At 42.2% G+C, this 22,790-nt stretch overlaps 1 protein-coding gene and 1 long non-coding RNA gene across 6 annotated transcripts in view; one reads left to right on the top strand and one right to left on the bottom strand.

The window, feature by feature from the left end:
- The window catches only part of LOC116068814, a 53,467-nt gene extending 31,529 nt beyond the window's left edge, over positions 1-21,938 (top strand). The window contains exon 3 of the long non-coding RNA XR_004109702.1: positions 21,675-21,938. This is a non-coding gene — a long non-coding RNA (uncharacterized LOC116068814). The remainder of the gene's footprint in view (positions 1-21,674) is intronic.
- The window catches only part of Fry (FRY microtubule binding protein), a 407,497-nt gene that overhangs the window by 279,736 nt on the left and 104,971 nt on the right, over positions 1-22,790 (bottom strand). The window lies entirely within an intron of this gene.

Below are 22,790 nucleotides of genomic sequence, written 5' to 3'. Positions count from 1 at the left end.
ACTTGTTATTATCTTTTTCTTCTTGGATAAAGAATATTAATGGCAGGAACTAATAAGAGAAAAAAATGAAGAGCTGGGCACGGCAGATAATCTGCAGCCTGTTGGCTAAAGCCACAGAGATTGTTAAGATTTTAGATTTGCTTCAGGAATACAAAGGTGCAGAGGGACCCGGCACAGGAGTGGTCCCATGGGATCCAGACAGCTTGAAGCAGCTGTCACATGTACATGCCCCTAGGGCTTATGTTCTTGTTCAGTTTGTAATCCCCATCTCAGTCTGAGGTAGGGCTTACAGCCTTGGAGATGGTCCATTCAAAGTCCAGTGGGAGCCCAAGAAGTGGGTGGAGTAGGTGGGCCCTGGAATATCTAGGAAGGAGAGAATGGGACAGAGAGTGGAGTTTAGCACCAGGAAAAAGTGGGGTGTGTGTGTGATGTGTGTGCTCGTGCAAACACACGCAAGTGTGAGTCCTAATTCTACCCATCCCTTAATTTGATAACTGCCTGCACTGCTTTTCTACTATTGGGCAACACTTGTACAGCTTGGGAAGTTTGACCCTTTGCTCAAGGTCAGAACCGAGGTCTTGACAGACCTGAACTCTTCCCTCTCTGTCTCTGGGTTAAGGAGGCATCCAACTGCCACAGCACCTGGGCCCATACACACTACCGGAACAAAGCTTACATTTCCCCAAACAGAGGAGGAGAGTTCAGCATCCGCGTCCTGCCCTGCCACATGGTGGCGTTCTGGAGCAGAAGCAAGAGTAGAATCATAGTTTCCTCTGTTCCCCATTGGATATCAGAAGATTCAAAGGGGAGGCAACTGGTGCTCAACAGGAGGAAGGAGATCTGCCTTTCACACAGGCTCACATGCTGATTCACTTCCTGAAACCTTCCAGAATCATCCCAGGGGACCATCTTTCAACAGAGCCTTCCTTTTCCAACAGAATCTGTTTCCCTAAACTTGTTTTCCTCATCTAAGTGGCATACTGCAAAATGATTTTTTTTAAATGGGGAAATAGAAAGTCTCCAGGAAGATTTTTAAAATACAGTGTGACACAGGGGCTGGACAGATGGCTTAGGAATTAAGAGCACTTGTTACTTTTGCAGAGGACCTCGGTTTGGGTCTCAGAACCCACAGGGTGGCTCACAACTGTCTTTAACTCCAGCTGTAGAGGATCCTATGCCCTCTTTTGACCTCGATATACTATGCATACACAGGATACAGACATAAAAGCAGGCAAAAATACTCAATAATATAAAATAGATAAATCTTTAAAACCAAATCAATTAATTGATTAAATACAATAAAGAGACTCAGTCATCACTTGAAGTTGCCAGGAATGGGATCAAAGGATGCTTGGCATGGCCAGCAGGCTAGGAAGCCCTGCTTATCACTCTCAGTAGCGGATCCCAGCCATTTCGCCATTATATCTGTGTGTGTGTGTGTGGTGTGTGTGTGTGTGAGATTACAGTGTCAGAGCTTAAAGTTCATCATTGAAGGATACCTGAACTTCACAATGCACAATCAGAAATAATTTTATTCAATTTTATTCTGCATTTGGACAAAAATTCACTCTACATCTATTGTTATTGTTACTGTTGTTTTAGACAGGGTTTCTCTGTGTAGCCCTGGCTGTCTTGGAACTCCTTCAGTAGACCAGACTCAGGGAGATCTGCTTGACTCTTCCTATACTGGGATTAAAGGCATACCCAACAGCCACCACCACCACCCAGTTGTCATTGTAGATCTTGAGGTTCCTGGCCTCGAGGCAAACCACATTAGATGGTTGTAAACATGAGGGACACACAAAGTTTTTTTGTTTGTTTTTGTTTTGTGGGTTTTTTTTTTAGCATAGCTTACCATGTACAGAGTCTTATCAAAGATTTTCTAAAAGGCAAAATGACGATATAAAGACAGAGGGTTGAAACTGAACCAGAATAAACTCTTTCATCATCCCCAAGTCAGTCAGTGTCCAGTCCCCTCAACTACAGTCAGTACCAACAACCAAAGGTCACTGAGGAGTGACCTTGAATGAGACGCAGACAAAATTTGTAAGAAAGAAACACAAAATACCCACTGAATAGGGAAAGAATATAAATTTGCTAAAATCCACATGTTCCTGTGTCCAGCAAATACTTTGCTTAATAAGTATGCATGTCTTTGTTTACTAACTTTAGAAAATGTGTAAGTTCAATAAAACCTCAAAACTTAAAAAAGTTTTTTTTAAGTAAAAGAAGCAAAGAAAGGTATTTTATGCAGTTATAGGCTTACATTTGGTTGGTACTATGGTAAAAATCTGCCATGTTCTAAATATTTGTCATCAGTTTTTCCTTTTGACTGTTTTTTGAGACAAGGTCTCACTATATAGATCAGGATGGCCTAGAACTCAGAGATATTCACTTGCCTCTGCTTCCCGAGTGTTGTGGTTAAAGGCATTTGCACCGCACACCATAGGCTCAAGTTGCCATGCCTGGCTCTAGTTTTAAGTTTCTTTTTTTTTTTTTTCAGTTTTTGGAGACAGGGTTTTTCTGTGTAGCTCAGGCTGTCCTGGAACTCACTCTATAGACCAGGCTGGCCTCGAACTCAGAAATCTGCCTGCCTCTGCCTCCCAAGTGCTGGGATTAAAGGCATGCGCCACCACCGCCCAGCCTAGTTTTAAGTTTCTTGTGTCAGATTAATTTTCTAAAAAAAAATTCCAGAAAGTGCTTTGAACTCATGAGAGAACCTCACATCAAATTTCAAGATCTAGTTGATGTTGCTCTGCTAGATTTTAAGATATTAAGATTTTAAGATATTAATGTGGATTTTCTTTCTAGCTCTATCCATTTACCTGCAAATGTCATGGTTTCAATTTTCCCTACAGCTGAATAAAATCCCACTGTATACATGAACCACATCTTCATTACCCATTCAGCAGCTGGTAGACATTGTCTTAGTTAGGGTTTTACTGCTGTGAACAGACACCGTGACCAAGACAACTCTTATAAGGACAACATTTAACTGGGCCTGGCTTGCAGGTTCAGAGGTTCAGTCCATTATCATCAAGGCAGGAATATGGCAGTGTCCAGGCAGAGCTAAGAGTTCTACATCTTCATCTGCAGGATGTTAGCAGAATACTGGCTTCCAGGCAGCCTGGATGAGAGCCTTATAACCCACACCCACGGTGACACACCTACTCCAACAAGGCCACAGTCCCAAATAGCCAAGCATATACAAACCGTTACACACATCCAGACAGTTTCTGTATCCCAGCTATTTATGAAGAGAGCAGCAATGAACATGGATGCAGGTGTGTCTCTGTGGTAGGAAACAGAGTCTTTTGGCTATATGCCCAAGGGAACCATAGATGGCAGGTCTCTTCCTAGCTCCTTTTTTCCCACCATGAGGAAGAAGATCACACCAGTCAAACTCTAGCTTAGAGCAGGAAGGGACCCAAGAGTCCCCACCCATTACATGAGGTGATATGGACAGGCAGTTGGTGGCTTCTGGGGAAAGAAGAGGTAGTTTCCCTTATGGGTGTGTATGGCTCCTGGTAGGTCAATTCTTCAGTGGATGGTCCCACACCCACGAGCATATGGATTGATGGATTACTGAATGAAAATAGATAAATAGAGTGTAATTCAGAGTATAGGAAGATGGGAATGCATTTGGAGGAGCTAAGACAGAATGAATATGATTAAAATACATTGTGTGAAATATTGCAAGAACTAATAAACAGAAAAAGAAACGAAGGCTTATTATGTAGTATGCTGGCTAGTTTTCAATGTCAACTTGACACAAGCTAGAGCCTCCTGGGAAGAAGGACTCTTAATTAGGTAAATGCTCCCACCAGATTGGTGGGTCAGCAGATTTGTGGAGCATTTTCTTGATTAATAATTGGTGGGGGAGGACCAAGTCTACTATGAATGGGGCTATCTCTGGGTAGATGGCCCTGGGTTCTATAAGAAAGCAAGCTGAGCAAGCCATGAGAAGCACGCCCATAAGCAGTATCCCTCCATGGCTTCTGCATCAGCTTCTGCCTCCAGGTTCCTGCCCTGACTTCTTCCAGTGGTAGACTATTACCTGGAAGTGTAAGCTGAAATAATAATAATAATAATAATAATAATAATAATAATAATAATAAATGTATGTAATTATATATTATAATTCACATAATATAAATATATAGTATAAATATATACTATAAATATAAATATATTATATGATAAAATGTAAATAAAATAATATATAATTATGTATTTATGTAACTGTCATTATATATTAAATATATAATTATATGTATTATATAATATATAGTCTTTTATATACTATATATATATTCATAAAAGCAATAAAACTGTAACTAAGATACTCAGAAAACTTACATGCTCTAAAAAAGGACAAGATCTACTAAAAAAACAAAACAATAGTGCAAAATAGCAGTTATGTTTCTTATTCATTAAAATTTTTTTATATTCATTAAAAACAAACAAACAAAAGAACGAGGAGCCCTAAAAGGAGACAAGAAAGACAAAAACATGTCAGGCCTCCCAGGGAAGAGCATAGACATTTGTTTTTTCTGCTCCTGCCTCCATTCTGCCCCCATGCTTCCAGCTGCTCTCTTTCTTCTGGGTACGGTTACATTTCCAGAACATTCTCTGATCATCTTAGCTACTTTATCTCTTACGCCAAACACTGTTCTGCCACAGGCAATCTGATTCCCCTCAAGTCACTGACGCTCACTGATCTCTACACATCTGAGCAATGTATGTAGGTCACCAGGTAAAATAGCTCACCCTGCCTCCTCTCAGTCTACGGTCTCTGTGTGGAGTTAGGACTTGTCCCATGCCAGCCAGTCAGCGGGTGATAGAGCTAAGTTTCAAAGCCATGTGGTTTTGTTTCTAATGTACCATTCATCTAAGAAAAGAACCTACCTCATGGCAAGTGCCGGGCTAAGCATCCCTTATATGGTGCTGAACACATAACACTAAACAGAAACAGTCCTTGGTCTCCTCTGTGACACCAACTGGGGATTCCCAGCGTAAAGTTCCCCAGCATACAACACAATGCAAGAGGTCCACACAAACTTGGCCAATACATGATCCCTGATCAACAACTGACTTTTATTTGTGGCCATGTTGGGTACTGACTGGTTCTCACCTGATTTTACCCTGTGTTGTGGTCTGGGTTGGTGGATCAGGGGCACTCCCCCCAGGATGCCTTACTTAGCTAATTAGGGTCAACCGAAGGACTCTATTCTAAGAAGTCTTTTCTCCTACATACAGTGAATGTCTCTGGAATGAGAAACGGTGCTCAGTGAGCTGGCCCTGGAACTTTTGGTTGGTTGACTGGAGGTTTCTCTGTATCACCCTGGCTGTCCAGGAACTCACTCTGTAGACCAGGCTGGTCTCCAACTCACAGAGATCCTCCTACCTCCTGAGTACTGAGTACTGGGACTAAGCTTAAGTGTCACCACAGCCTAGCCGCCTTTTTTTTTCTTCTTTTTTTCTTTCTTTCTTTCTTTCTTTTTTTTTTTTTTTTTGGTCCTGAGCCTTTTTAACATTAAACCATTCATATGGCTTTCACTCAGAAGCCCTTCTGAGAAGTTAAGGAAAAGTCATTGGCCAACATGACTCTGTGGGTCAGAGCATTTACTACTCTGGCAGAGAGGATCTGGATTCGATTCCTAGAACCCACAAAGCAGCTCACAACCATCTGTAACTCTAGGTTAGGGATTCTACACCTTCTTCTGGTTTCCACAGCATTGTAAACACTCAGTGCACAGACATGCATGCAGGCAAAGCACACACACACACAAAATCAGATTCTCTATACACAAATACATTTGTGATCGCATCATTATAGAATCATAAACAGCTTCTAGGTATAGGTAATTGGCTAAGTATATCAATTCACAAGGAATAGCCCACTGTCAACTACAATGGCTATCATGTTATAATGCCTTTTCTTTTTAAGTGTAAATATAATAAAAGGTAGGTGCATATCTATCCTTCCATCATTAAGCGATCAGCAGCCATTTAACTTCAAGTACAGCTTGGATATAAAGGTCTAAGGTGGTAACCAGATTGGATGGTACAATCCTAGCCATATTTGCCATTCAGGGCTGTTAGTAGGATTACCATACCTGGTGCATGGAGGGAGGTTAATGAGAATTAATTCCTGTATGGGCATGTCCATGCCCCATTTACAGGACAAGATCCAGTCATTCATTTATGTCTTTACTTATTCATTAACATGTTTATTAGATCCAGTCTGGATGCCAGGCACTATCTTAAATGGCTTTTGGGGGACATTCGGGGATGGGGAGGTTGAGACGGGATCTCTCAATATAGATAGCCCTTGGCTGTTCTGGAACTCACTATGTAGAACAAGCTGACCTTGACCACAGAAATCTGCCTGCCTCTGCCTCTTAAGTGCTGGGATTAAAGGCATATGTCACTGTGCCTAGCTTACATGTTGTTAATAAGGTGGCAAATTAGTTATTTCTCATCCGGCAAGGAAGACAGGGAAATGGCTAGCAAGTTTAAATCAAAGTCTGCGTAGGCTGCTGGGGCGTGTTTATTAAAGGATTCAATGCAGCCTGGATGGCAACCTGCCTTTCCAGAAAGGTTCACCCCCACAATGAGTCCTCAAAGAGCCTGACTTTAGTTCAGACAAAGAGGGCAGTGGAGTGGGGAGGGACTAGGTCTATTCCAGCCAATCAGACTGGCGCAGAGGTGAGGGAAGGTGCCTGAATGGCTCAGATGGTTAAAAATAAAAGTCATCGTGCCTGCCAGGAATTCCCCTGAATTGCTGTCCTGAGACTGGGGCCAGCCCTTCCAAAAGATGGGTCTTCACCAGGCAAAATGATTCCCTTGGTCTGCATATCCACACGTCACCATTTATAAATGCAACTCTCTGCTGCCCAGGAGTCAGGACTCTCAGCGATAAGACGTCACACGCGAGCTAGATCGAGATACAGCTGTGTCTCCCCAGCTGTCAACATTTTGTCCAACAAAAATATTCTCTGTACGTAAGACAGGGTTATAATAAGAATTCCATCCGTGTTTCATCAGCTGTTGTGACAAAAAAAAAAGTGGATCCTGGTTCTCTGTGGGAGGTGACATTTTGTTGACATATGAGGCAATTTCGTGAGATAAGACATGCAAGATGAGACAAATCCCAGCACTGGGGAGGGAGGAATTAGACGGTGCTCCTTGACGGCTTAGTAGCTTTTGTTTCTCTCAAAAAGAATTAGACAAACATAACGCGGTAAATTAAATGCCAAACTGTGAAGAATTCCAGTTATTGGTGGCACAGAATGTGTGATTAGAGGAAGGAGCCCAGGGTATACACTCTCACCCACCCTTGTTAGGAGCCTACGTCATTCTAACCTCTGAGATTTCACGTTTTATAAGGAAACTTCCTATCAGATCAGAGCTCTCCACCTATAACACCTTTTTAAGTCTGATACACACGTGCATCCTGACTGATAGTTGTCAAGGATGAAGCAGATTATCCTGATATTTTTTTGAAACCTTAGAAGAAGAGATTTTAAAGTGATTTCTCATTCTTTGCAAACAATTGCAATAGGATTTGTTCAGCTAGTCACATCTTCTGCAGAAGACAGCAGCAGCTCATAAGTCTGTATCCTCTTCTTCAGATGACGGCATTTGAATCTTAGCCTGTGGAAACAAATTGCACACAGAGGGCGAGGTCTTAAGGGGTGGGGAGGGAGGGGATGCTGAAATTTCCTTCTCAATTTTCTTTTAACAAACTCCACACCTAACATTTAAAATCTCACCATGAAGCCTGGAGAAATGGCTCAGTGGTTAAGAGAACTGATGTCCTTCCAGAGGTCCTGAGTTCAATTCCCAGCAACCACATGGTGGCTCACAACCATCTGCAATGGGATCCGATGCCCTCTTCTGGCATGTCTGAAGACAGTTATACATACATGAAATAAAATCTTGCCATGAATGCACATGCATTGACAACATGGCTCTAATCTGTCACATCAGAGCTGTTTGGAGAAGATCCTCATAAAATATTTAAAAGGACTTTGCTAATGAGCATCAGCTCAAGAGAGGGAAACAACACTTATCATTTTGCTCCGAATGTACTAAACAACTGGAGTCCACCAGAGTGCTGGAAACGGACTGTTACCTTGCTCCGTTTAACAAGGACATACAAGCTGATTGTAAATTTAAGATGCCTAAAACAGTTTGTTTTAGAAAGACACGCAGGCATGACAACAGCTCCTGAGACAGAATCTGCCCAATGTCTATTACTACCCAAAGTAAAGAAGACAAGTTGATAAGACCCCAAGGACAGCCTTGCACTTTTCCCAGTCTATCTCAGCAACTCCCCTCACTGGCTGCACAGCGGCATATTCCCTAATCCATCTCAGTGGCGCCCCCAGCGGCTGGCTACAGAGCTGCATTCTAGACAGCTCGGCCTGAGGTAGGTTCAGGACAACTGAACAGAAAAGCAGTACAGGTTAGCTTGGATATCAGGTTGGAGGCTGCTGGAGTTAGAGGCAGGGGCTGTGGGTTGTGAGAGCTGCAGAGAGGTTGTTCCTGTGAGCTCTGAGAGCAGAAGTTATGGGCAGAGGAATACAGTAGATCTGTGGCCCTGAAGTAAAACCGGAAGGGAAGTTGATGCATTTAAAAACATCTCCACAAGCAGGGCATTAAGGTAAAATTGCAGACATAGACCCAAGGGAGACACATTCCAAGAAAATGTCTGAGAACGCCCAAAGGCATCATGATGATTAGCTGCATTGCATGGCCTTCCCCCTGAACACGGCCAGCCAAGCCTGGGAGAAAGCCCTGCCTTCCCTTTCCCTCACTCAATTTTTTGTGCCTACTTGTGTTGAACCCAGGAGGTCACATATGGTAGGCAAATACTTTCCCATTGATCTGAAGCCCCTATGCAGGATGTTCCTCTAGAGGGTCTCTCTAAGATGGCATGGCTGTCTTTGAATTTATAATCCTCCTGCCTCAGTCTTCCCATTAGCAGAAGCTACAGGCAAGCATTGCCACGCCCTATCATCAGCAAATGAACACAAGACAAAACAAACAACTTTAAGAAATAAAAAGATGGGCTGGAGAGATGCCTCCATGGTTAAGAGCACCGACTGCTCTTCTGAAGGTCCTGAGTTCAAATCCCAGCAACCACATGGTGGCTCACAACCATCCGTAAAGTGATCTGATATCCTCTTCTGGAGTGTCTGAACACAGCTACAGTGTTCTTTCATATAATAAATAAATAAATAAATAAATAAATAAATAAATAAATAAATCTTTAAAAAAAAAGAAATAAAAAGGTGAGCCTATTCACAGAAGCAAAACAATTGTCTAGAAGAAATCAGTCTTTTCTTTTTTTCTTTTTTTTCTGAGACAGGGTTTCTCTGTGTAGCCCTGTCTGTCCTTGAACTCACTCTGTAGGCCAGGCTGGCCTCGAACTCAGAAATCTGCCTGCCTCTGCCCCCCAAGTGCTGGGATTAAAGGTGTACATCACCACTGCCAGGCTAGAAATCAGTCTTAAATCCTAGGCTTGGATTTGACAAGAGCTTCAAGCACTGATTTAAATATGTTCAGCAGGGCTGACAAGATGGCCCAGAAGGTAAAGGCATTTGCCACCAAGTCTGGCAATCTGAGTTCAATCCTGAAACCCAAGTGGTGGAAGGATGAAACCGGCTCCCATAAGCTACCCTATGACCTTCATGTGTGTCTCAACAGATGTGTGCCTCACCATCCTATGAAGAAAATAAATATAAAATGAAAATCACTATACTCAGCAGGCTGAAGAAAAACAAAGGCAACCTAGTAAATACAATCAAGAAAATAGTCATATGAACAAAGAAGCAAATTATTAAAATGGGAACTGATTGGAAATTGCAGAACTGAAAAACACAATAGCTAAATTAAAAATTTTATGACCGCATCCAGCAGTACACTGAAGCATGAAGAGGAAAGAATCAACAAACTTAAAGACAAAGTCATTTGGTATTGTTGTACCAAATGCATAAGAATAAAAAAAAATCATACTCAGGCAGCGGTGGCACACGCCTTTAATCCCAGCACTTGGGAGGCAGAGGCAGGTGGATTTCTGAGTTTGAGGCCAGCCTGGTCTACAGAGTGAGCTCCAGGACAGCCAAGGCTACACAGAGAAACCCTGTCTTGAAAAAACAAAACAAAACAAAAATCATAAAGGAAAAGTGAATAGAATCTAAGAGAGTTATAGAGTCTTATCAAGGGGACTAACTTACTTATTCCACAAGAAAAACTTCTCAACATGGAGGAGAAACACAAACAGACAAATAAAGGGATTCTCAACAACCCCCATTTTAAACACACACACACACATACATACACACACACACACACACACACACACATACATACACATACACACACACACATACATACACATACACACACACACATACATACACATACACACACACACACATACATACACATACACACATACATACACATACACACACACACATACATACACATACACACACACACATACATACACATACACACACACACATACATACACATACACACATACATACACATACACACACACACACATACATACACATACACACACACACATACATACACATACACACACACACATACACACACTCAAACCTCAGAAGGACAAAGAGATTCTAAAAAGCAAGAAAGGAAAAGTTGCTTCTTTCTATACAAGATGACTGAGATATCTCAGCAGAAACCATGCAGGCCAAACAGAAGTGGAATGGTGCACTTAATGCGATAAAGGAAAATATATGGCAGTAGAATCTGATATATCCAACAAAAGTGTGCTTCAAAAATAATAGGGTGGGGATTGGAGAGATGGCTCAGGGGCTAAATGCACTGCTTAACTGGCTGCCATAGCAGAAAATCTGGGTCTGATTCCCAGCACCCACATGGTGGCCCACAACTATCTGTAACTTCCCTTCTAGGGCATCTGATGCCTTCTTCTGGCCTGAGCACATATAGTAACAGACTTGCATGCAGACAAAACATTCATACATATAAAATGAAAAAGAGAGGAGGAGAAGGTGGAGGGGCTGGGCTTGCTGGCAGGTGCTGTGATCCCAGTACTTGGGAAGTGGAAACAAAAGGATCTTTGTGGCTCCCTGGTGAGCCAGATCCAAGAGATAAGGACTAAAGGACCACACCTGAAGTTGACATCTGCTCAGCACATGCATACTCTAACAGCTTAAAATGCTAGAGTGGCTGCTGAGTGCTTAGCCCTAGGTAATACGTTTACCTCACCCCTGCAAGACTCAGGGAGCATCGCCCAAGTGGGCCCAGAACGAATGTAAGAGTCGGGAGGAAGAGGAGGAGACGTGTGGGGCTGAGTCTTTCAGACAGGGCAGGGCCTCTGCACTTATGAACTGCAGCTGCTCGGATACCAACCTTGCAACAGAACCAGGCAGGATTAGAGCCATCTCAAGCCTTCATGGATACAAGATAGACTCACCACATCCCACTCCTCCCTGGGGATATATAGGTAGTTAATGGTTGCTGGGCTGGGGTGCTTAATTCAGGGGTGTAGCCTCTGGTACGTTACTCTAAATAACCCCTTACTCATGTGCATGTAAGTATCTCTACTCAAAGTTAGTGGGTCAACTCCCCCCCCCAAATCAGTCAATTATTAAATAAAATAAAAGGAGCTAACTAGCTGGGAAGAAGGTGACAACATACAGGGTGAAGGGGACAAGAGACCAATGGGGGGGCTATGATTAAAATAAACTATGCACATGTATGACATTGTCAAAATGTCAGAAAATACATAGAAGAAAGTGTGAGGTGTTTCAGTATAAACAAAATTCAAGGAACCTGCCTCAAAGCATGCTATAGAAAAGGATAAACAAAATGACATCAAAAATTAACCTGCATGAAAATAGAAAGATCTTCAATAAAGATAATAAAACACATGGACAAACTCAAGACTCTGTATTATTGCTATTTTTTGTTTATAATGTCACCATTCTTTTATATGATTTATAAAAGGGCATTAATATTACTGTGGGCTCATGTTAATGGGCATATAATATTTAAAGGTATAAAAATTTTAAGTTTTTTAAAATGCATTTTATGTGTGGGGGCCTTTTGTCTACATGTTTATATGTATACCACATGCAAGCAATGCCCACAAAGACCAGAAGAGAGCATTGGGTGCCCCACAACTGGTGTTATAGAGGGTTGTGAGCAGCCATGTGCGTGCTGGGAATTGAACACAGGTCCTCGGCAAGAGCAGCCAGTAGTGCTCTTAACTGCTAAGCCATCTCTTCCATCAGCATTACAAGCTGGGTAGGGCAGAGATGTGAAGGCTACACCTTTTTCTGTGAGTGCAGTCAGCTTTAAGTAGATGACTATAACCTGGAGTATATTACATAATCACCATGGCAACCACAAGGAAACAGCAAACACACCAAAAGGAGGAAGCAGGGAAGCCCAACTTGTCACAAAAAAATCAACCAACCAACAACAACAACAACAACAACAAAAATGTAAACAAATCAGGGAGCAGGGAGAGAAACAACCATAAGACTTTCAAAAAAATATAACAAAATTACAATAGGAAGCCTTTCCCCTTGGTAATTGCTTTACATGTAAATGGCTTAAACTCCCATTCAAAAGATGCAGATTGGTCTAATGGATTTTAAAAACTGACAGAATGCAACTGTATTTTAGAATAAGGAACTCGTAGACAGGTTGAAAGTAAAAGAATGGAAAAAGATATTTTGCGCAAGTAGTTTCTAAGAGAGGAGGGGAAAGCTACATAAAGGCAGACAAAGCAGACTGTAAGTTGGAGGAAAACATGGCATAAATGTAAAAGGTTCATCTCACCTAGAAAATGTAACGATGATAAACATATATGGACCATTTCTCAGAGCTCTCAAAAATAGGAGGCAAGCTACTGAAACAAGAGAGAGACAGAAGGTCCCAGAACAGTAAAGCAGATGTCAGTACTTCTGAGCAAGTTCTAGGCCCCTGCTTGACATGTAGTGGGCACTCAAAAAATACATACATGAATGATGTAGCATGCATTTGTGAATCATGATCATGGAAAGTAATGTAGGCGCCTTGGTAGCTCCATGCCTGCTCTACAGCATCAATGATTTAAACGTGGGGTAACACAGTGAGGTAGTAGCACTGTGATGGCAAGCACCCTGCCAGGGCGCTGTGAATGGTTTACAGGAAGATGTAGTGCATGCCACGCTTTCAGTGTCCTCAAAGAAAAAGCGGGCTTCACTTTGCTAAGCGTTGCCTAACTCCAAAGACAACATGGCTATGGGGAGAAATGGTGTCTATGCTGGCCTGTGCTGTAGGATCTTTCCAGTTCACCTGAGTCACCCTTGGAAACCCCGGCATGCATAAACAAACATTCACAACCCTGGGAGCGCCAAGCTAAGGAAGAAGGGCTAGTAAAGCGAGACTCCTACAGCCTTCGCAAGGGGGCTAAGGACTTCACTTTTGGTAGATAAACCTGGGAAGAGGCTGTCCTCAGAGGAAAAAAAAAAGGGCAGATTAAATCCTTCTGTGGACCCACTAGTGTTGCCATAACAAGAAGTATTAGGGTTTTTTTTTTTGTTGTTGTTTTTTGTTTGTTTTTTGCATGTGCAAAAGTAGCAGGACAAATCAGACACCAGAATCTGGCAAAAATCACCAGAGAGGATGGGAATGGGAACGAATGGGAAGAAGGCTTGCCTGCAGTGAAAATCCACAGCACCAGACCGCACCGGTGTCTTTACACGAAGAACTTCCCAAGCCCAGGGCTCATAACCACAGCAAACCTTTATGCCTCTATGTATTTAATCTCCTTTCTTGTTCTATGGCAAACAGAAAGATAAGATTTTCATTCTAGTGATAAAGAAACCAAGGGACAGAGTTCATGTGGTTAGTAGACTTTCGTCTCCCAGATGCAAGAGATTTCATCCAATTTTAAATCTTGTTGATGTTCTCACAGTTAAGCATGTTTTACTAAATTTATTCTGTAATGTTACGTGCATGGGCTGTTCTTACCCCTCTAACTCCTCCCCTTTCTCCTCCTCCCTTCTCAAGTTCATGACCTCTTTTCCTTTAATTATCACACGCACATACGGATGCATTTATAAATACAACCTGCTGGGTCTATTAAGCGTTACTCATTCGTGTATGGTTTTTAGAGCAAACCACTTGGGACTGGATAACCAATTAGGGGGCTCATGCCTGGGGAACACTAATTCTCCCTCTTCTGACAGTTATTAATTGCCCATAGTTCATAATCTAGAAATGGGGTCCCCATCCACATTGTCTTGTCAACAGGTATCATTATCACTCTGTTCTCATTTACATCTTGTTGATGTCAAGTGAACAGAATTAAATAATTAGGTCACTCTGTATGTGTGCACTTGGGAATTTCCATTGAGTGTCACAACTACTGTCTTCCATATGGTAAGTACTGGGTCAATTCCCCTTGAAGAAAAGAGCAAATTAAACAGCAGTGGCACACTTTGTAGTCATCCAAAAAAGAAAAAAAAAAAAACCCAACCCTAATAAAGGAATGTATTCTTTTATTCTGAATCCATAAACACAGATATCACAGCTTGGAATGGAAAATGAGCTAGGGGTCTGGGATGAGCCCCAAAGCATTGCTTCAAAGATTAGCAAACTGATTTCCAGAGAGTTAAAGTGAAACACTCATATGGTCAGACTACTAGTTATGAAACTTGGCTGACAAAGCCAGGTCCTAGAGTCACTTCCAAAACTGTGGCTCACATTGTAGGGACATCTGTAAAAATAAAAATGTATTTTTATCTTTTTTTATGTATATGAGAGTTTTGCCTACATGCATGCTTTTGCACCACCTATACAGAAGTCAGAAGAGGGTATGGGATCCCTTGGAACTGGAATTGTGGACTATTGTGAGCTACTATGTGGGGACCAAACTTGGGTCCTCTAGTTGCTAGGTAAATCTACCTCAACAATTATTCTTAACCGCTGAGCCATCTCTCCAGACCTAAATCTACCTCAACAACCAGACCAAGATTTTTAAAAAAGAAAAAAGACCACTGTTTAATATTTGTACATTCTCATCACCTGCAACAGATCCCAGACCTACAGAAGATGATGTCTCCTCACTTGGGCTTAAAAATTACACCACACCTCGAATGATTAATGTATAAATACAGATTTGATTGTGGACATGAAAAGTCAGGAAGGCTAGCCTTGCCAGGAACCGGTGTGGGAGGAAGTGCTATTAAATATTTAACAGCACCGATGTACAATAGGTGTGCTTGTGCCAAACACATAAAGTCCTTGCCCCTAAGGAGTTGTGTCAGCTATAAGGCTGGTTCATCTGGAAATGCGTGTTATGGAGCTTTGTGAGGTAAACAGTCCATGCCATACCTCAACAAGTTGTCGTTTGCATAAGCTTTCTTAGGACAAAGATGGTACACTGAAATATTTATGCAAGAGTTTTGTGTACTGCTGCCATATTAATCATTTTCAAAGTTTCCCTTTTTCCTCTCTCTCCCATTGTTGAACCTCTTTCATCTTTCTGCTTTTATCTTCTGGAGGACCACACAGCACAGTCCCGCAGGGGCGGCACCCATAATGATGCTGACAGGGAGGAAGCACCCTGGAAAGCTTTGCCTTTGGGATTCTGTAGAAAAAACTGTCAGATGATTTGAGGCAGTCTTGTACATAGAAACCAGGTAAATTAGTTAAGGGACACATGTCAAGACCATTAGGTAATTTGATTCAACATGTGATAAGCTGATAGCAGCTCTATCCAGGGTGTGGTAGGAGGAGACATGGAAAACATGAGGCTGCCTTTGATGACAAATATTTTACTTAGCTCAGAGGTCCTGAAAAGGATATTACATTTATCAGTTACATAAATCTGCCCAGGGCTTGAATTGCCAAAGGAAGGTGTTATTCAACAGAGACATACTAAAACAGCAGCAAAGTGACAAGGGGGAGTTATTATAGTAAAAAATAAATGCGAAATTAAATGGTTAGTCATCAACATCTCTGTGGACATTGTCAATGAGTGAAGACCATTATAGAAAGGCATGACTAGTCAAAAGCAGAGACCATCTAACTGGGGGCACCCAGCCCCAGTTGATATTTCTATTCCACATCCCTACACCTAAGCCTCAGGGATCATCATGGAAGAGGGGGTGGGATGAGTTTAAAAGCCAGGGGATCAGGAAGTCTGCTGGAAGACAGAGTCTTCTAGTTGCGACAGAGAAGTCGCACCCATGAGATCTCAACAATATGGCTACCTAAAGGAGACCAAAACAATGGCAATACCTAGAACATGAAATCTCACAAGACTCTACTCCTAGATGAAGAAGTGCAGGAAATTAATGGCTGCGGAGAAGGGGAGAACCAGTCTTCTCCAGGGAAAAGCCCCTGATGGGCTTATCCTATCCCTACAGGCCAATCCTAAGGATATGGATAGACCAGGGATATTAAATAAGTTCAATAGGTTTGTGTGTGAGTAATAGTATAACATAATAATTATTGAATAAGAAGTCATGAAAGTCATGGAAGGAGTTAGAGGAGGAGAGGAAGGGATGAAAATGATGTAAATAAAGTACTCTTACAAAATTCTCAAAAACCATATTTAAAATTCAATTTAAAAGGCCACAGGCAAAACATTCATTCATTCATTCATTCATTCATGTGATGTATAGATTATGGATTCTGTCAAAGGCTTGGAGAGTCAGTGGAAAATGGCAACACCAATGTATAGGTGCAGAACTGAATGACAGATTTAAAAGCTTGATGTGTGGAGGCCTATGAGACAACAGGGGCAGTAAATTATCTGGCAGTATGAGCATAAAGGACAATTTGAGCAGCAGCAGCAACATGATATTTGAGATTGGCCTTGACACTGAACATAAACCAGAGAAAGGCATGGTGGACCGATGAGGACTCTTTGTGAAGACAGGACATCAGGGCGGGGAGCAGCTGGGACGCAATGGGGCTTGACCAGCGTTCAGAGAAGGAGCGGGCATGTGAGCCTTTCCTCTGTGCACGGGCTGACCTGCAAAGGCTCATAGGGTCTTACTCTGAAAGCAACAACAGTGAGCACAAGAGAGGCACAATCCAAAAAAATCCACCTTATGCTTCCAGAGTTTAATCTACCAGAGGCAGATTAACCCCTGGGGGGCAGGAGCAGGCAGGGGTGGTCCTTAGCAAAATTCAAGCTTGTGATTGGGTCCTGGGAGGAAGAACCTAACCCTGTCTCGGAAAACAAAACAAAACAAAACAAACAAACAAAAACAAAAACAAAAAATAAAAATAAAGGCAGTGTTTCTCAACCAGTGGGTGGAAAGGCCTTTGCGGGTTGAATGACTCTTTCACAAGGTTCACATATCAGATATCCTATGTATCAGATATTTATATCACTATTCATAATAGTAGTGAAGTTACAGTTCTGAAGTAGCAACAACAATAATTTTATGGTTAGGGGTCACCACAACTCGAGGGACTATATTAAAGGGCCTCAGCGTTGGGAAGGTTGAGAAGCACTGCCTTAAGGCATGGGAACAAATGACTGGCCTCTGTTAACACGCGTGTAGAAAGAGGAGAGTGTTCAGTGCAGCTCTTGGGGGCAGAGGGGGAGGAGAGAGATGGCGTCTACATTCCCGAGCACACTCAGAAACCTGCACAGACTGAGATTAAACAATAACTAGTCAGAACAGCTAATGGGCTGGCGAGATGGCTCAGAGCTTAGGAGCACAGACTGCTCTTCCAGAGGACCCAGGTTTGATTCTCATCTCCCATATCCACCTGTAACTGTAGGTTCAGGGGAATCCTCTGCATTCATGTGCACATAGCACCCCCGAAATAAACATCATTTAAAATAATAAAAATATTAAAAAAAAAAAAAAGCTAATACTTAACTGGACACGCTTTTAGTCCCAGCACTTGGGAGACAGAGGCAGGTGGATTTCTGAGTTCGAGGCCAGCCTGGTCTACAGAGTGAGTTCCAGGACAGCCAGGGCTACACAGAGAAACCCTGTCTCGAAAAACCAAAAAAACAAACAAACAAACAAAAAAAAAAAACAAAAAAGCTAATACTTAAGGCATGGAGATAACATAAACATAAGTAAAATTTACTAGAAGAATATGTGTAGGTTGGAGAGATTGCCCAGCAGTTGAGAACACTGACTGCTCTTCCAGAGGTCCCGAGTTCGAATCCCAGCAACCACATGGTGGCTAACAATCATCTGTAATGAAATCTGGTGCCCTCTTCTGGTGCCCCTGAAGATAGCTACAGTGTACTCACATAAAATAAATTAATCTTTTTTTTTTTAAAAGTATCTGCATATGCATACTTCTTTACATGGTGGGGTTGGTACACTCTTGAAAACTGCAAGTAATTTCTTTAAAATAAAATATATTATTTATACAAGATTTACAAGTATGTAATACGAACAACTATATACTTAGCAATGACTTTCTAATCAGTTTCTGATTTTTGGTGATTACATTTTCTTTCAATAGGGATAGAGACATAAATCGAATTGGATTTTAAAGGTGCGCTCACTACGTCACACTGCCCATAGGAGTCCTCATATCTCACTAACTGCTCTGAGTCTTAAAAATATGGATCAATATGAAAACCTGCTAGCTCAGGACATTCCACTGGCCTCTACAACTGTTCCTGGTTCAGGCAGCAGGGAGATTGCCAGCAAGGCTCACTGGCTTTCCCAGAACAAACTTTGTCTCTCATGTGCCCTAGCTCAAAGGGTCGCTGAAAAACCCCATAACAAGAGGATCCTCCTGAGACTGGAGGATTCTGAGTCTTATCCCTCAGGGATGAGTGTGCTGAACAGCTTTACTGACAGGACTTCTAATGTGATGTGATGATCCCTGTAAGGCGGTCTGGGTGACAGGGATGATGATGGGGTAGCCTGATCTCCAATTGTGAGGCCATCCTTCCAAGGCTTTGTAGACAGTTTGCTGTGTGTGCAAAGGGAGTTAAATGGTGTTTACATCATACAGGAAAAGTCCCCCCAGACTAGAGTTTCTCTACAGCAGGCTAATCTGAAGACCCACCTTACTAGAAACAGATTAAACTATTTGCCTATCTATCTATCTATCTGTCTGTCTGTCCGTCTGTCTATTCATCTGTCCATCTCTTTATCTAAAGAATTATTTATTTATTTTAAGAATATGAGTACACTGTAGCTGTCTTCAGACGCACCAGAAGAGGGCATCAGATCCCATTACAGATTGTTGTGAGCCACCATGTGGTTGCTGGGATCTGAACTCAGGACCTCTGGAAGAGCAGTCGGTGCTCTTAACCACTGAGCCATCTCTCCAGCCCTGTCTATCTATCAAAAGCTCCATTTATGTCATCAGTACACAGGATTTATACAAATATATATCCATATGTATATGGATATATAAGTATATATTTGCATATACAAATATTATATGTATGTTTCTCAGCAGCCACCAGCTCTTGGCTCTCATGAACACTCAGGGTGACCACAGGCTTAAAGGTAGTAATCTCAGGTGGACTTTGATTGACAAGCCTTTGGGTTGGTTTTGGGAGATCAGTGACAGGTCTGATAAAAAGAACATGGACATCCAGGCACCAGAAGGGGCAGAATGGGTTAACAGAAGATGAAAAGGAGATGCTGAGGACACAGTAAAAGAATCTCAAAGACTCACTGTGACCAACTGACCGGCAGACTACAGCACACCAATTTACAGAGCAAGGCATTTCAAGAGTGGGGACATCTAGCCGCTGCACAGTGATACATGCCTGCAATCGCAGCATTAAGAGGGCTGAGCCATGAGCACCAAGAGTTCAAGGCCATCCTGGACTACATAGTAAGACTCTGTCTTCAGACAGAACCTCAACAAGAGACAGGGTGCCGTGGCACACACCTTTAATCCCAATTATTCAGGAGGCAGAGGCAGGGAGAGCTCTGTGAGTTCAAATACAGCCTGCTCTTACATAGAATCCCAGACTAGCTCAGACTATATAGTAGAACCTTATCTAAAAGCAAGCAAACAAAACAAAAACGATAAAAACAAAAACCCAACAAGCAAACAAAGCCAGTATAAATATTATAAAAGCTTCTTATACTGAGTATATTAACCATAGATTCTCCTCTCTTTTGATAGCCAGGAATCTGCATAGAGACAGTTTCATAGTTGAGTTTTATTCACAGAAACCAAGGAAGGAAGCTTGAATTTCACTTCTGACTCCACAGACAAGAAATAGCGAGACACAAATGCACAAATGGTCCCAGTAGAGCATTAGCAGAGGCAAGCTCAGAAGCCGGAGGACCTGATGCCCTTGAAAAGCCCAGAAATCACAGCATCTGGCCTGAGAAACCTATAGGCCTGAGTGGAAACAAGATTGATTTTTATATAGCCCATGAGAGAAAAATGCTCCCGGCTAAAACTTGGGTTCTTTGAATTTATGTGAGTTCTTTTGTTTCTCTTCTGCAATTGCTCCTCTCTGGTTTGTTTTGTTTTGGTGGGGGGCAAGGAGCGATGGGGGTCAAGGGAGTTAAGCAGTCTATGCAAACTCCTCAGCAGCCTCCATTAGAGTAAAACCACACTCAAATACACAACCTCCTTATCCTCCGATTTCTGAACTTGGGAAATTTAGCTATCTCTTTACAAATGTATTCTCTTCAGCTTCTTTTCCAAATATTAATTTATTAATATTCACTATTGCTTACATCTTTGCCTGTCTCTTCAGTAGCTTCAGGCAGATACAGGGCTTTCCGGTGGGTAGCTTTTTAAACTGAAGAGCATCTTTTGGGAGTGCTTGCTGAAATCTAATAACCCACAGAAGTGAGCCCTCTCAGTCTCTACTCATTGCTCTCAAGAGACTCCCCCACAAGACAGGGTTTCTCTGTGTAGCTCTGAAATTTGCTATGTAGACCATGCTGGCCTTGAACTCAGAGATCCACCTGTCTCAGCCTCCTGAGTGCTGAGATTAAAGGTGTGCGCTACCATGCCTGGCTGATCCATAATTAGAGATTTGGTTATTTATATTGCATATAGGAAAATGATATCTTTTAAATTGTAACTATTTAAATATGTGGTTGAAAGTCTTTTAGTTACACATTTCTGAGCATGGAAATGAGAAAAAATTAAAAATTTCCTTGAAATTAAAAAAATTTCAAGGTAAACTTGAAGCTAATTAATTGTAATTTTTTATGTCCTGTATTAAACTTTCTTTCTTAACATTTACCAGGTTATTTTCCAAGATATGCCTGAGTTTCCTTTGAGAGACAAGAGTCACGGTGCTCAGTTAACAAGAACCATGAACTAAGGCTTGTCTTTCAAAGGGGACAGGCCTTTCCCCTCCAGAGACGTGTTTATATAGGAGCCCAACTATTTCCTCATATCTTGGAGGATATGAGGAGATATGGTTCTTTTCTTGAACTAAAACCCCCTCTCTCACACATGATGCTGTTCTCTTCAAAGAAATACACACCTTCTGTCTGAAGAACAGACTGAAGATTGAGGCCATCTAAGATCTGGATGCCGTGACCCATGTGTCTCCCTCCAGCTGCACTAAGACCAGTGCCTCAGCGAGAGTGAAGGATTCAGAGGTGTTTAGCAAGGATAGGGTGATAGCTGGACCCACAGTAAAGGTGTGAGTGCCTTTCACTCTCTTCTCCCCACAGGAATGCTCCGGATGTCCTCTCCTGGTCTCTGTGATAAACTTGTGACAGACGGATGCAGAGTATGAAGCAAGCTGTCTGTGCAGCTCTGTACTTCTTTGTCTGATATGAGGGTGCCTCCAATTCGACCTTCTGTACGGCTATTTTCATAATTCATTAATTCTTTGTCTGTCTATTGTGCTTCTTGCCAAGGGAATTATTTTCTTGCATATGTTCTTCAACCCCCAAAACCATCACCCACCTTTTGCAATTAAAGCCATAAGAGTAGAGCAAATCCTCAAGACTCAAAGTCACACTTGTATGAAAAATAAGTAGGAAGACCCAAGGCCCAGGAGCATCATGTGAAAAGTGGTAAGACTGAGGCCAGAGGACCAGGACACTGCTGTGACATAATGTCTTAGACAGGGAAGCTACAGTAGATACGAACGATATGGTCACCTAACCAAGACTCATACCATGTCTGTCTTAGTTAGGGTTTTACTGCTGTGGACAGACACCATGACCAAGGCAAGTCTTATATGGACATTTAATTGGGGCTGGCTTATAGGTTCAGAGATTCAGTCCATTATCATCAAGGCAGAAGCATGGCAGCATCCAGGCAGGCATGGTGTAGGAGGAACTGAGAGTTCTACATCTTGTTCTGAAGGCAAGCAGGAAAAGACAGGCTTCCAGGCAGCTAGGATGAGGGTCTCAAAGCCCATGCTCACAGTGACATACTTCCTCCAACAAGGCCACACTTCCTAATAGTGCCACTCCCTGGGCCAAGCACAGTCAAACCATTGCAATGTTGACAGCAGTCAACATGGCAGCATGGGCTGCAGAAATTTTATAAGGCCTCACTCCTAGATGAAGAGCTACAGACAATCAAGTGCAACTGAGAGAGAGGGAGTCTATTTTCACTAGGGATGAGTCTCCTGGTAGGTCATCTAATCCCAAGTGATCAGCCTAAACACAGGTACATGTGAGCAATGCTAAATGGGATCAGTAGGTTTTATGTGTGTGATAATAATAAACAAAAAAAAGTCATACATGCGAGAGAGTGGAGGAGCATGGGAGGAGTGGAGGGGAGAATGGGAGGAGTGGAGGGCATGGAAGGAGTGGGGGGAAGAGTGGGAGGAG

The sequence above is a fragment of the Mastomys coucha genome, unplaced genomic scaffold (genome assembly GCF_008632895.1).
Source record: "Mastomys coucha isolate ucsf_1 unplaced genomic scaffold, UCSF_Mcou_1 pScaffold22, whole genome shotgun sequence".
Classification (NCBI taxonomy): Eukaryota; Metazoa; Chordata; class Mammalia; order Rodentia; family Muridae; genus Mastomys; species Mastomys coucha.
This window is presented reverse-complemented; position numbering and strand designations above follow the sequence as displayed.